General features: G+C 38.8%; 1 long non-coding RNA gene across 1 annotated transcript; it reads left to right on the top strand.

The window, feature by feature from the left end:
• The first annotated feature begins 830 nt into the window (after positions 1-830).
• On the top strand, positions 831-14,350 carry LOC144239505 (uncharacterized). The gene is made up of 4 exons (XR_013337447.1): positions 831-1,115; positions 4,752-4,796; positions 13,749-13,902; positions 14,235-14,350. It is a non-coding gene; the product is annotated as an uncharacterized LOC144239505 (long non-coding RNA).
• The last annotated feature ends 239 nt before the right edge of the window (positions 14,351-14,589 follow it).

Consider the following 14,589-nt stretch of genomic DNA (forward strand, 5'->3'; position numbering starts at 1 on the left):
GTGGTAGAAAAGGAAGGCAGCATTTTCTCAATTTAACAAGTGACAAAATACACTTCACCAGATACTTAGGAACTTGATTCAGTATTTTTTGCTCCATAGTTCAACAAAAAGAAATTTTTTAAGGATTTAAAAGGGTATTTTCAATTTTTTTTAATGTTTATTTGTATTTGGGGGGGAGAGAGGGAAGGAGACACAGAATCCATAAATGCTTTCTAAATGGAGACACTTCAGATGCTTGGGTGTCTGTTTCTCTTAAAATGCCCTAAAATGATCAGTGGTAGCAGGTTAATTGATTTTTTCAAAGAATCTCAACTTCTTAAGAATTCCATGAGGATACTCTTAAGTTCTAAAGAATTTCTCTTACTAATTTTTATCCATATTCTGTAACTGAAAAGATAAGTACTAACATTCCTTATGTGTTGACATTACTCTAAGAAAGGTCACCACTAAAACTAAGAGAAATTCTTTGAATCCCACTCACCACGCCCATCTAGAAAGGGAAGCCCAGGGAACAGCTGTTGTACTCACTTACAGGTATTCAAGTTTAAGAGGAAAGATTACATATTAGAGGCTGCCCAGAGAAGAACCACCAAGATGGTAAAAGGGGACATGAAAGTGTGCTATATAAATTACATGTTGGGGGCACCTAAGTGGCTCAGTCAGTTAAGCATCTGACTCCTGGTTTTGGCTTACATCATAATCTCATGGTTTTGTGAGTTCAAGCCCCACAATGCCAGGCTCTATGCTGACAATGCAGAGCCTGCTTGGGAATCTCTCTCTTCTCTCCCCCTCTCTGCCCCTCCACACCCCCCACCTCGCAATTTAAAAAAAATAAATTACATGTTGAAGAAACTCTGTGTTGAAAGTGCAGAAAGAGAATTTTAGGGAGTCTGACAGCTGTCCTTGAACACTGAAATAACAATGAGGAAGCATCTTTAGACTGGAAGATAAAAAAGGCTGAAAACCCAAGAAGGGACCTCCTATAAGGGTGTCTGAGTAGAGGTCACCGGAAAGAGATGCAGTGAGTGTACAGGCATCAAGTTCTGGATGGTTCCAAGACCTCATGACTCTCTAACTCTCAACTCTCGCATTCCATTTCTTCCTGAAAAGCCCAGGTATTTGAGCACTAGTGATAACTAAAATGGGTAAATAAATGCATAAAACATTTTTTTCTCTTGACTGAATGATAAATATCCTGGCCTATGAGCAGATGTCATTACATTCTCCACCCATACATTCTGAGTAACCCACCCAGCAGATTCTCAAAGGGATGGGTAAAAACATAATTTTTTTTTAAAACTACATGTACTTTAACATGGGCTAGGGAAAATTTGGGTTGTATCCAAAATGAAAAAATAAAACTAAGTAAACTGTGTGAAAAGCCAGAAATGAACTGCTTAATACAGTGAAAGTGGCTAATATATTCCCACATTCATTACGATAAGAGTAGGTGTGACATTCAAGTGTAACTTGTCTTCTAACCTGTTTGACTTGATTTGGGAACCTATGATTCAGAAGATAATGCAGTCAGCAAACATAAGAATTAAAACTGTCAGAACTACTGACATTTTCCTACAGACAAAATAATTATATGGGCAGAAACTAGAGTATAGTTTAGTTGCAAGTACAGTAAAACTGGCTGAAGAACTAAGAGGAAATTGAGATTATTGGAAATTCCTAAGACTATAGCCGGTCTAAGTCAATATATGGATATTTAGCAAGATTTTCTACCTATTGCACAATAACTAAGCCTACACAGTAATGGACAGGTTTTGTGATCCAGAATGCTCACTCATTTAATCAGATCCTATTATCAGTCACTGTTTTTATAAGAAAGGTAAATGACAATGAAAACTAAACTTGTCATGCTACTGAAATGCTGGCTTAGGATAAAATGATTACTTAAGAATGGGTCAGATTCTTCACTGTTCATTGCCTTCGCCTGTACAAAGAATTCCACGTTCTTTTCACCTATTTGAATTCTCCCTTCTACTTCCTACCCTCTGCTCCATGCCCATTCAATAGGGTTTTCTCCCACATTCTTGGAACAGTGTTGAAGATAATATCCCTTGAGGCTTCCCTGAACTTAAACACTGTGGGGAACTAGGCTTTCTAGTGCAGTTGAATGCCCTAGGAAGCTGTCTGCTCCCTGAACTGACCCTCTGGTCACAAGGCTAATTCCAATAAGAAGACATTATGGAAAGTTGTGTTGATACTGAGTTTCCAAATGTATTCTGCCTGATCTCCACCTAGTCTGGGGACTATGCTGTAAACTAAGTTTGACTACTATCCATTCCCATCTTTAGAGCACCTAGGAGTGACTCCTTCCCCACTGCTGTCCACACCTACAGGTCTACTTTGGCCACCTTCTAAATGCTGTCTTGTGAATTTAAGCGTAGAAGTGTGAAAGAGCAAATTGACCATCCTGAATGAGCAATCCTCGTAATCACTGCACATCTTAAGAAGTAAAATTTACGGGCACCTGGGTGGCTCAGTAGGTTACGCATCCAACTTTAGCTCAAGTCATGATCTCATAGTTCGTGGTTTGAGCCCTGCATTGGGCTCTGGGACAGCTCAGAGCCTAGAGCCTGTCTTCAGATTCTGCATCTCCCTCTCTCTCTGACCCTCCCCTGCTCACACTGTCTCTCTCTCAAAAATAAATAAAAGACATTACATTTTTTTTAAAAAAAGCGATCTTTTAAAAAGAAGTAAAATTTAGGGGCACCTGGGTGGCTCAGTTGGTTAAGCATCTGACTTTGGCTCAGGTCATGATCTCGCGGTTTGTGGGTTTGAGCCCCGCATCAGGCTCTGTGCTGACAGCTAGCTCAGAGCCTGGAGTCTGCTTCGGATTCTGTATGTCCCTCTCTCTCTGACCCCCCCCATTCATGCTGTCTGTCTGTCTCTCTCTTTCTCTCTCTCTCAGAAATAAATAAAACATTTTTTTAAAAAAGTAAAATTTAAAGGCTGAGCTAGAAATGTGGAGTACGTTGAAAAAAAACTGTAGTAGTGTTATTAAACATTTATTTTGCTCATGTTACCAAACTATCAAAGAATATAAAAAGGTAAATGAAAATTAACTTGTAGGGACAGGCTAAATGCTCAACACCAAGAGGCAGATCATAAGTAAGATTACATCATCCTAAGACTATGAAAAAAAATCTTTAAACAATATTTCAAGGTAGATTCACATTTACAAAGTGAGTAGATAAAACAAAGGAAACACAATAAAACTGATTTATATTTCCTGACAGGTTGGACAGAGAAATACGTAATTCCCAAGGGCTTTGAAGGACAAGGTCTAAGAGAGCAAAGGAGAAGCTAGAAGGGGAAAGGAACCTAACCAAGGAGGCACTCCTTGGATCCCAGGAGAATCATAGACTCAGGAAATGTAGCAAATAACCAGTAACTTTAAAAAAAAATCCAAGAGGAGAGAAGAGATGATTATGAGCAAGGAAGTACTATTCTCCCAAACGAGAGACTACTTGATGTGTAAGACAGAGCAGAGGAGTAGAACGTGACGGATGGCAGCCCAGCATAGAGACTGAGTTTGGCATCATAATCACTGTCTGCAAGCATGTTATCCTAGCCCTCCATCCTCTGACTTTCCAGCAAGAAAAGATCCTGGGAGAAGCTGCATACTGAGTCTGTCAGAGCTCTAGGACAGAAGTGGACAGAAAAAGGCTATCATCCTTCCAGGGCAGCAAGGGTCACCCTACAGGAGATGAGTGAGAGGGAGCCAGAGATGAGTGTGCCTCTCCATTCTAAACCAGCTGCCGGAAGATCCGCTAAAAGCTGACACTCAGTACTGGCCTCTAACAGAACTAAGCAATCCAGTTTTAGAGCCAAGAGCAGGCTTGGAGATCAGCCCCCCTCATCTGACAAATAGGAAGGCTAACCCCCATCATACCGTAAGACTGAGCTTCTTGCCGCATGTTCTAGGCAGCCTTACTTTGAGAAGGAACCCCAACCCCACCAGGTTCAATATCCCTCTAATAGGCTCTGTTCCTGAGAGCTTCTGCAGAAAAAAAGTTCTCCCACCACATCAAAATCACAATCTGTTTGTTTGCAGATCAGTCCTTGGGTAAGAGGGAAGGGGCTGTATCTCCTCCATCTTTAAATCTTTAAATCCTCAGTACAGATGAATGAATCCCCATTCAGATGAATGTTAGAGAAAGGAGAAAGGGGAAAAAGATCTGTACAGGGTTAGAAAGATATTTGACAGCAAAGTCAGGTACAGAATCCTGATATTTTGCAGACTCAGCTTGTACATGTTTACAAAAGCTTTTTTTGCTCTATTCCTCTTGAATTTCATGAGTCCATTTCATTATCTATATATGCTGTATCAGTTGGGCAGATCTATTGTTTCAGATTTCAAAATCTCAGAAAATGGAGACCATGCATAGGTAGCTTTATGTATGTATACATATACAACAGTAATGAGATTATATGAAATGCTAAATGCTTTTTGACTGTAACAGTGACCCTCCGTTACTAGTCATTGCATTAGTCTCTCAATCTGGAATTAACTTCAAGGACATGGAGTTTCTTGATCCAGAAGCTTGGGTCTAAGGTTCATCATTTCTTATCCAGCTCCTGAGCATGAATTACAGTGCAATTATTACAAGTGTCAATTTGGTTTAAGTGGGTCAGAGTAGTTATATTTAGCCCTTTAGTAGCTGACACTGAGACCTTTCTGTAATGTAAGATTAAAGTTAATTTATCAGTTCTTCTTTTCTTGAATATTTTTCCAGGTCAGACATCTAAAGCTATGGAAAACTATCCCATTAAAATAAGAGGTAAGAGTTTCCATCAAAGTACCACATAAAGAGCATATACAGATAGAGGTAGAAACCATGCACTTCTGTTAACAATCCAAATTTTATCCCTTTGCTAAAGCTGATTCAAATTTTTCCACAAATCACAGGCTATTATTTTAGTTAAGACACAAAATATTTTAGCCAAGGATTTCTCAAGCAAACTTTAGTATCTACATCTATTACGTTATGTCATTTTCATTGCCAATAAAGATATTAAAAGAAATATTATTTGATACAATATAATGTTTAGGATGATAAGAGTTCAGTCCAATAAGTTATCATAGAGATGCACTCAAAGCACCACTTACATCTTTTTACCTGTTTAACTGGCAAAGATTAAAATAAAGATCCTGTTTTAGGATGCTGCTAAGAGCATAAGGAGAGAAGTTCTCTCTGCCATTTACCTAGAAAGCTATCTGGAGAATGAAAAAACAAATATACCAACACATACCTCTCATATACACAGATACACACATATAAATGTATATGTGTGCTGCCTACATATACATATAATATACACATACAAATATACATTTTAACTATAAACTGACATCCTGGAACTTATATGATCAACATACACAAACATTTATGCATATGGGAATTAATCTCAGAATTCCTTATTATAGCATACTATGGGTGAATAAACCCAAAGGTACAGGTGTTAATAATGTTAATAAGTGTAATTTATTAGGGCAAATGCTAATAAAAACTGGAATAGCCATAAAACGAAACACTATAAAACCAATAAAGATAGACTACAATAGAATCCAAAGACATCCAGGTTCTAATCCCCGGGACCTGTGAATATGTTGCCTTATATGTCAAGAGAAATGTTGAAGACGTGATTAAATTAAGGGTCTTGAGATGGATGAAGGAATGCACAGAATGCAGGTCTAGAAAGCAGTTGGAGAAGTCAAGGAAACAAATTCCCCCTTACTGTGTCTGGAGGAAGCTGGGCCCTGCACATACCTTGATCTTGACCCAGAGAAACTATCTCAGGCTTGTGACCTCTAGAACTCAACAAGAATAAATATACATTGTTTTAAACCACTTAGATTGTCATAATTTGTTACCGTAGCCATAGGAAAGGAAGACCACATTTGTAAAATATACATAATAGGCAATGCTCCTGAAAAATGTGTAAAAAAAACGCCACACGAAATGGAGCAGTTATGATATTTGTTTATAATATGTGAGTGTATATGAATAAAAAAGAACTAAACAAAGTATTTTTAGTGGCTATCTCTAAGTGGGGGATTATGGATGATTATACTCACATATATATGAGTATATATATATATACATGTATATATATATTCTTTGAAAAATGTGTCCTATTATTCTTTTTTTTTCATTTTTTTAATTAAATGGTTTATTGTCAAGTTGGTTATTATTCTTAATTAGGAAAAAAAAAACTCTATTCCCAGAAGCCATATATTTGAAAGTCCTTTTACCATGACCTGAAATTTCATGTTCCTGTGAATTTTAGAATACTCTGAAGAGTTTACAAACTTAAAACTACATACTTTGACATGGACATTTTCTTGAAATTAGATTGGCATCTTTTATCAAAATGAAATGCACATGTAAAAGCCTTAAAACCTTAGAAGTTCGGAAATTGCTTTAAAAATGAAGTCTTTCCTATTCTGGGGATTTCATAATCTAAAAATGAAAAATAACTGTTTCTACACATAAATCCTTACCTGTCTATGGCAACTGGGCAAATGGGTATTTTCAAAGTTGACTGGGTTATAAATCCATACAGTGCTGTGTTTTGGGTTGAATATATATGTTGTTATTTGCAGACTGGTCAGACTGCATTTTCTGTGAGCAGTCCTGAATTCCAGAATTATTCTGTTGTGCTGTACATGAGGGCTTTCTTTTTTCATTGCTCAGAAAAATCACTTACTTTTGAAAGAGCAAGTGCTATTTTAACATTAGTCAACATGTACGCAATAAAAACAAATGTTCCTAATTTCAAAATATTCTTTTAGCTATAATTTCAGATTGCCTTTCCCCTCTTCCCAACAAACACAAATTTGTTATTTCCCATGAGGCTAGATAACTCAGATTTTCCGGTCTTTGTTTAGCTAGACGGCGAGGGCTGAAAGGCACAGACCAAGTTTCTGGTCTCAACTACACAAACATTCTTTGAACCAAAATATTGTTAAGTCACATCAGACAAGGCAACTATATTCTAGTTAATAGTTATCAAGAAACTTTCAGGGCACTTGGGTGGCTCAGTCAGTTAAGGTTCTAATTCTTGATTTTGGCTCAGGTCATGATATCATGGTTCATAAGTGTGAGCCCCAGAATGGACTCTCTGTTGTCAGCAAAGAGCCCGCTTTGATCCTGTTTCCCTCTCTCTCTGCTTCTCCCCCACGCATTCTAGAAATGAATGAATGAATGAATGAATGAATGAATGAGTGAATACTTAAAAAAAAAAAACTTTCAAAAAGAAGTTATTCCAGTGTGGGGCTCGTGGATGCTCAGTCAGTTATGTGGCCGACTTCAGTTGAGGTCATGATCTCGTGGTCGGTGAATTCGCACCCCTCATCGGGTTCTGTGCTGACAGCTCAGAGCCTGGAGCCTACTTCAGATTCTGTGTCTCCCTCACTCACTGCCCCTCCGCCGCTCATGCTGTGTCTCGCTCTGTCTCTCAAAAATAAATCAATGTGAAAAAAAAAAAGTTTTTTAAAAGAAGTTATTCCAGTTTTAAGAGCTATAGCAACAGTCAATCATGTCATCCAATATAGTGGCAGATGGGTGATAGATGCGTATTTATCGATGTGAAATAAGAATGATCTCTATAGGTGCCTTTTAGGAAATGAAGGACATACAGAATTATAAAAAATGGTAATACACCAATCATAAAAGAAAAATAAGGCCAGATGACATGGACACAGCAGAAATACTCAAGAGAGTAGAAAAAAAAATCTCACTTAAATGTTATAAAAATACACTAGTTGGGAAAATTAGAAAATGAGAGCAAAGTAAATTGAGTAAGCTCTCATGGTATGTAAAATGAAAAAAGAGCAGATTTTCACACTGTACAGGGCCCCCTGGTCAAGGCCTCCATTACCTCTTGCCTGGATTAATAAAAGACCCTCACCCTCCCTACTCTGAACTATCCCTCCAAAGCGGCCAGCCCTAAATTGTACTCATGATCATTTTACTATCTCTCTTGGGAAAGAAAGTTAAGTGGTTCTCCGCCACTCTAGCAGTATTTCATCAAGTACAGTTTCTGTCCAGCCATCACTGAATTACCTGGAGTGGTTATGAGAAATGCAGATTTGAGGAGGCTTCCGAACACCCAGTGACTCAGGATTTCTGGGCATGAAGCCCAGGAATCTGCATTCCACCAAAGTGCGGGGGGCGGGGGGAAGAAGGAGGGAAGGAATCTCATGCATATTAGAGTCTGAGAGGTTCCTCAGAGGGAAATCAAAACCTCTTTAACGGAATACTTTATGAATACTGTCCCTTGTTATCTTTCCGGCCACATCCTTTGACACTCATCCCCTTGTGGTTTATGCTCCAATAATAAAGAAAAAATACATACATGTCAGAAATATTGAATTACTTTAACCTCCCCGGATGCAGGAGCTATGCCTTACCTCACTGCCTCTGCACGCCCTGTTCCCTGTTCCTAGAATTTCCATCTCCTCTGCCTGGAAAACTTCTACACATTTTTCAACTGAGAGATGTAAGATCACCTCTCCAGCTAAGTCTGCCTGACTTTCTTTTGTGGACCTAAGAGTTTTTCCTCCTGGATCACAATTTTACTGTATACATACACACACTTCTTTTATAGCAGTCTTTTTACTGGAGCACAATTGTGACAGGTCCGATTCTCCACTAGATTTTAAGCATTCTGAGTACAAAGATAGTTTCTGTTCACATGTGTATGCCTCTAAGTACATCATAGATACTCATCAGATTTCATGGATGCACATACATTATTTTGTAAGGTTAAAAAAAATATACACAAACCTGTTATTTTTCTATTTCCCTAACTTCTACATATAAGCCTGGGGTGGGGAGGGGTTCTTCCAAAACCATGCTGCCTTTTGTCAAGTGGTTAGATGATTCTTTTAAAGCATGGTCATTGCTGACAATCTTCACAAAGACAAACAAAGAGAATGAAGAAAATTTAAGTCTGTGACTTCTAGGCAGATTCTGATGATTCATTAAGAAATGAACCAAAACACAACTATTAGCTCTTTTACCAATCCTTTACAACAAGCATGGCTGAAGTAAACAAAGTGTTACTCGGTATCCTCTGAAAAGATGACTAAAAACAAACTCGGACAGGGTGATCTTCTTCCAAGGATGGAAATTCAATCCTTCTGGGGACATGATGAACATGTACCGCCTCCCAACTCACCGCAGTGAACAGATGAGCATTCTGAGTACCAGGAAAGAGTTGCTCAAGGTCTGCAACCTGCAGGCCACCCCCTCACAGCCTGGACTCCAGGCTCACATATGTCAACCAGCAAAGCAAAAGCCTCCAGCCCATTTAGGAGGAACAGACACAGCTCACCTGTTTGTCTCTTCTCCTAGCGCATCTCCTCCTCTCTGCCAAATGCCTATCTCTACCTCTTTTTTTTTTTTTTAATTTTTTAATGTTTGCTTATTTTAGAGAGACAGAGCATGAACAGGGAGGAGGTCAGAGAGAGAAAGAGGGAGACACAGAATCCAAAGCAGACTCCAGGCTCTGAGCTGTCAGCACAGAGCCCAACACAGGGCTCTAACTCTCAAACCCTGAGATCATGACCTGAGCCGAAGTTGGATGCTTAACCGACTGGGCCACCCGGGTGCCTCCCATCTCTACATCTTGATCTTCCTCTAACTCTGCAGTCAACCAACCCCAACTGAGGATCTAAGAATTAACATTTTTGTGGGTACTGTTGAAGATGTTCCTACCCAGCAGGGTTTATACTTGAAGGGGAACTGAAAGCTTTAGAGAAAGTTATGAAGAATAGGGCAGAGCCCACTTACAACTATCGGAGTATGTTTAGAGAATGATATCAATCAGAATGTGGACCAGGCTCCTTGAGAGTAATGGCCACCAGGTCATCTCCCCACCCCTCTTCATTAAAGAAAAATAGAAGTGAAGCCGCAAATCCTGGCATTGAAAGGGCTATCAGTCCTGGATGTAGACACTGTTTTATTGTTCACACAGGCATCAAGGGGAGGTGGCTTATTTACTAATTATGCATCCAGCAAATCATCCTTATAAAATATATAACAGCATGGCACTACATTTCCTTGCAAAAAAAAAAAAATAACAAAACCCCTCAGAGTAGTGTAACTACAGTACTTGCAAAACAACCTCAGAAGTAGTGTAATCACGGTTAGAGTAGTAGCACACCCAGCAGTGTAACTATGTATCACAAAAGCACTATGCCTACTGGGGTGCCTGGGTGGCTTAGTCGGTTAAGCATCCGACTTCAGCTCAGGTCAGATCTCACGGTTCGTAGGTTCGAGCCCGACATCAGGCTCTGAGCCTGGAGCCTGTTTAGGATTCTGTGTCTCCCTCTTTCTCTACCCCCTCCCCCCACTCATGCTCTGTCTCTCTCTGTCTAAAAAATAAATAAACTATATATATATATATATATATATATATATATATATATATNTTACTCTTTCACTTCTGTTATTGTTGTTTTAATGTACATGAAAATACATTGTGCATTTTAACAGTGTTTCCTCATCTTTAGTTACTTGCTCCACGATTACCTCAAAAGACTTGTGGCCAACTCGTCTTCCAACTCCCTTCAAATAACACTCCTTGATAAGAAAACACACAGAAGAAGTGGGAAGGTCAAGGCTGTCTCTGGTGGCAGCTCAGGGAGAGACAACTTCAACTGTTCAAAAGCACTGGACAATAAACTGTTAGGGGCTAAAAGATAAACATAATCCTCACCGAGCAGTTTGAATGTCATGTGACATGATCAAAGTCCTTTCTCTCCCCTGCAAAGTAATAATTTCTTTTATTAATCCTTTGTTAGTGCCTAGTACCACAGGTTTAAAAACTATAATATGGACAGGCCATGATCTCACAGTTTGGTGGGTTCAAGCCCTGCATCGGGCTCCGTGCTGACGGTGCAGAGCCTGTTCGAGGTTCTCTCTCCTTTCTCCCTCTCTCTCTCTCTACTCTTCCCCTCCTCCCCCACTCACACTGTCTTTCTCTCAAAATAAATAAATGAAACTTAAAAAAGAATACCATGGAATTCATGGCTCAGAAAGATTCATTCAGTGATTCTGTCCCAGAAATGGGAACAGTTTTACTTCAGTGAGCTCAAGTATCTGTAGGGTACCTAAAATGACACATTATTTGTTACTTTCAGCTTTAATGGAGAGCAAAGCCTGCTGACTGTAATTTACCTAACAGGAGAGCTCTGGCCTTGTCTACCAAATTACAAAGGGCATTTTAGGATATGCTTATAAAATATAAAGTAGACAATGGAAGTTCTGAATGGGTTGAATATCTATCACTCACCATGTGGTCTATGGATCGAACCCATCGGTTAATGTAAGTACCCAAACAAGAATTCTGGAGGGGAAGGGAAAAAGCAGCCTTTGTCGTGTTTCATAAATATGAGCCATATCATAAATTACTGAATTTTTTTGATGTGTTAATTCCAAGGGAAGAAGATAAAAAAAAAACAACAGGTGGAAAACAATAAACAGATGAACAGACTAGAGCTCATGACCCAGACAGCCATTTTTTCATAAATACATCCTAAGTATGGAAGAAAGTCATATCTAGAATCTGTAACATCCCTCTCCCACCCCACTCAGCATCTCAGAGTAGATGATGTAATGACTGCTTCTTTGAGTGAGGTAGGAATTTAAGGTCCTATATTTCAGAGTCCTGTCCTGAGAAGTTTTCACTGACACAATTCTAAATCATGCTTATTTTTATTCTTCATCCAAAGAATTGGCATTTCAGGAGGGAAGAACTAAATCCTAACATGCTATAGTCCTAGAAAAAGCCCAGTAAATAAAATAAATAAATAAATAAATAACATTTGTTTTCCCAGTCAAGTCACATTGAATCTACTTGTCCGATTCCAGGAAACTCTAGATTTCTGTCTAAAAGTTTTCAAGAGTAGTTAACTAATTTTTAAGAAAATCTCACAGAGAAATATGACCAGATAAATTATCATGAATGGAGATGAAATCATAGAGAATAGCTGTGGTCAGACAGCTCTTTAAATTTGTGTATGAAAACTAACTTCATAAATAGAATGTATTTCTAAGTAAAATCTATTGATTTCAAAACAATTAATTGAGTTCCCAAGGCCATCTGAAAATTTATTTCAATTTGTTTGTTAAAAAAGAATAAGCAAAACATAAGTAAAATAAATCCCCTGATAATCCATACATTTCACCTTATCAAATTATTTTAACTTCTTGTTACACTGAACCTTCCACAGAGCTGTCAACACTGGGCAAACTTAAAGTCTGAATGTCACTTCTTCTACATCTCCATCTGAAATCTGTGCAGGCTTGTTGGAGCTGGAGAGACACCCCCTCCCCCCCACCGCCCAAAAAAAAAGCCCTAAGGGAGAGATCTAGAGTGAAGCTACAAAAGCAAAATTCACATTGTGTGTGTGTGTGTGTGTGTGTGTGTGTGTGTGTAGTCTTTGACTATTCTCTGACTATAGATTAAAAAATTAATGAAAATGATGGGGCACCTGGGTGGCTCAGTTGGTTAAGCATCCGACCTCAGCTCAGGTCATGATCTCATGGTTTGTGGGTTGGAGCCCTGCGTCGGGCTCTGTGCTGACAGCTCAGAGCCCGGAGCCTGTTTCAGATTCTGCATCTCCCTCTCTCTCTGACCCTCCCCTGCTCATGCTGCCTCTCTCTCTCTCTCCCTCTCTTTCTCTCTCAGAAATAAATAAAACATTTAAAAAAATTTTAAATTAATGAAAATGAGACACAAAATACAAATATCATTTAAAACACAGTGGTGGAATTCACTTTTGCCAAGTGTAAATATTTAATTGCACATTTTTGGGAACTCTCTTAAGAGTCTGTCTGAAATGCTACTTCTTTCCTCAAAAGAGGTGGTTTCGAAATGTCAGTGGTGGGGGTGGAATAACAATTTACCATAAAAAATAGTCTTTTCACATGGCTACACTTGTGTGTCAATAGAGCTCTTGGCTAGACCCATATACCGGCAACACTGGCTGTGCCTCCTTTCAAATACCACAGACTCTGCCCAATTTGCTTGAATAATTTTGTTCTGTCATGTACTTCCACGGGACAGGGACAACTTCAACTGATCAATGACTGGGAACAATCACTCTTGAAAACAAACGGTTCTCCCCAAATGTTCTTACTGTTAATGATTTTTTAAAATTTTGATGAAAATAACTGACTTCTTAAGGGAAAATAAATAGCCTCAGGCAGGTTATGCACTAGAAGGTGTGAGGAGAGACAGACATGGTGAAAAGGTGCTTCGGAGAATTGAGAAGCACAATTCAGGGACATTTTTTAAAATGTCAAGGTTCTGGGGATTCTTACCTTTCAAAGTCCTATTTGACACGCTGTCAAACATTCCCACATCCCACATTAAACCTTTTGTCCTCTGAAACATGGTGTGAGTAGTTTCTACTTGTTCATATCTAAGCAATCAGCACACCTACTTGGGAATTCTCCTGAAGTGCAAAGATCTAAAATAGAAATGATTCCCCAAAGTTACACTGTTGTGATTGTTTAATGATTAATGGAGTCAGTATGTTATATTTTCAGACAAATATCTTATTTTGTCTAAAAAGCTGGAAGCCAACAACCTGATATCAGGTATGTTAAAATGTACAAAAAAAAGAGTATATTTTCATAGATAAAATATAGTATAAATTTTGATTCTGCAGTTTTCTTTTTCTGTTTTTTTGAACCAAAATATCTTCCCCTTTGCAGACTCAAACTGGTCATAATTCCGTGGATGTCTGTTCATGCCTAGAAACCTGGGTTTTACGGAGAGGTGGTATCTCATAGGGGTTGACGACACGGATTGAGGCCACCGCCCAGGTTGTAATGCCAGCACCATTTCACACTAGTTCTGGGATCTTGGGTAAGTTATTTAATTTCTGAGTGCTTTAGTGTCCTGTTCTGCAAAATTAGAATAAGAATAGTTAACCTTACAGGACTGTTGGTAGGGTTATGTTAGTATTTTTTAAGTGTTGAGAACAGTACCTGGTATTTTTAAAGTATTAATCATGCTACCGCTACTTGAAAACTAATAGATGAAGTGCTTCTGGGAGAACCACTCATTTTCCCCAGCAAAGCCGCTCATCTACTGGGAGCCGTCTGGAAGGAACTGGTTAGATGCGACATTTTGGGTAGACGTAACTATAAACCAAGTCCTAGATCAGTGTCCTTGATTATGTCTTTTCCTTCCCACAGATTCTTCTCTGGAACAGGGGCAGAGGTGGTCCCAATGCTAAGAATAACCCCTTCTGGGTTAAAGGTCAATGAACAGGAGCAGAATCAAAGAGATTAAACACCTTCTCTCCCCAGAACAAATAACAGAGTCACTTCCCTCTAGTGGTTGAAATACACAATTACAACTGCCCCAGCCAAGTGTAATTCTTTAGATCCCTTGTAATGGAAACAATGCCTAGGAAGGTAAAGTGAAAAGCCAATTTTAAGCCAATGGGGGAATAAGACACAGAATAACAAACCACTGAGACTTGGGGGAAAAAAATTACACAACTGCACAGTGTCATAATTATTAACCTTAATATCATAAAAAGAACAA

Source organism: Crocuta crocuta, unplaced genomic scaffold, assembly GCF_008692635.1.
Source record: "Crocuta crocuta isolate KB4526 unplaced genomic scaffold, BGI_CrCroc_1.0 scaffold383, whole genome shotgun sequence".
In the NCBI taxonomy this organism is placed as follows: domain Eukaryota; kingdom Metazoa; phylum Chordata; class Mammalia; order Carnivora; family Hyaenidae; genus Crocuta; species Crocuta crocuta.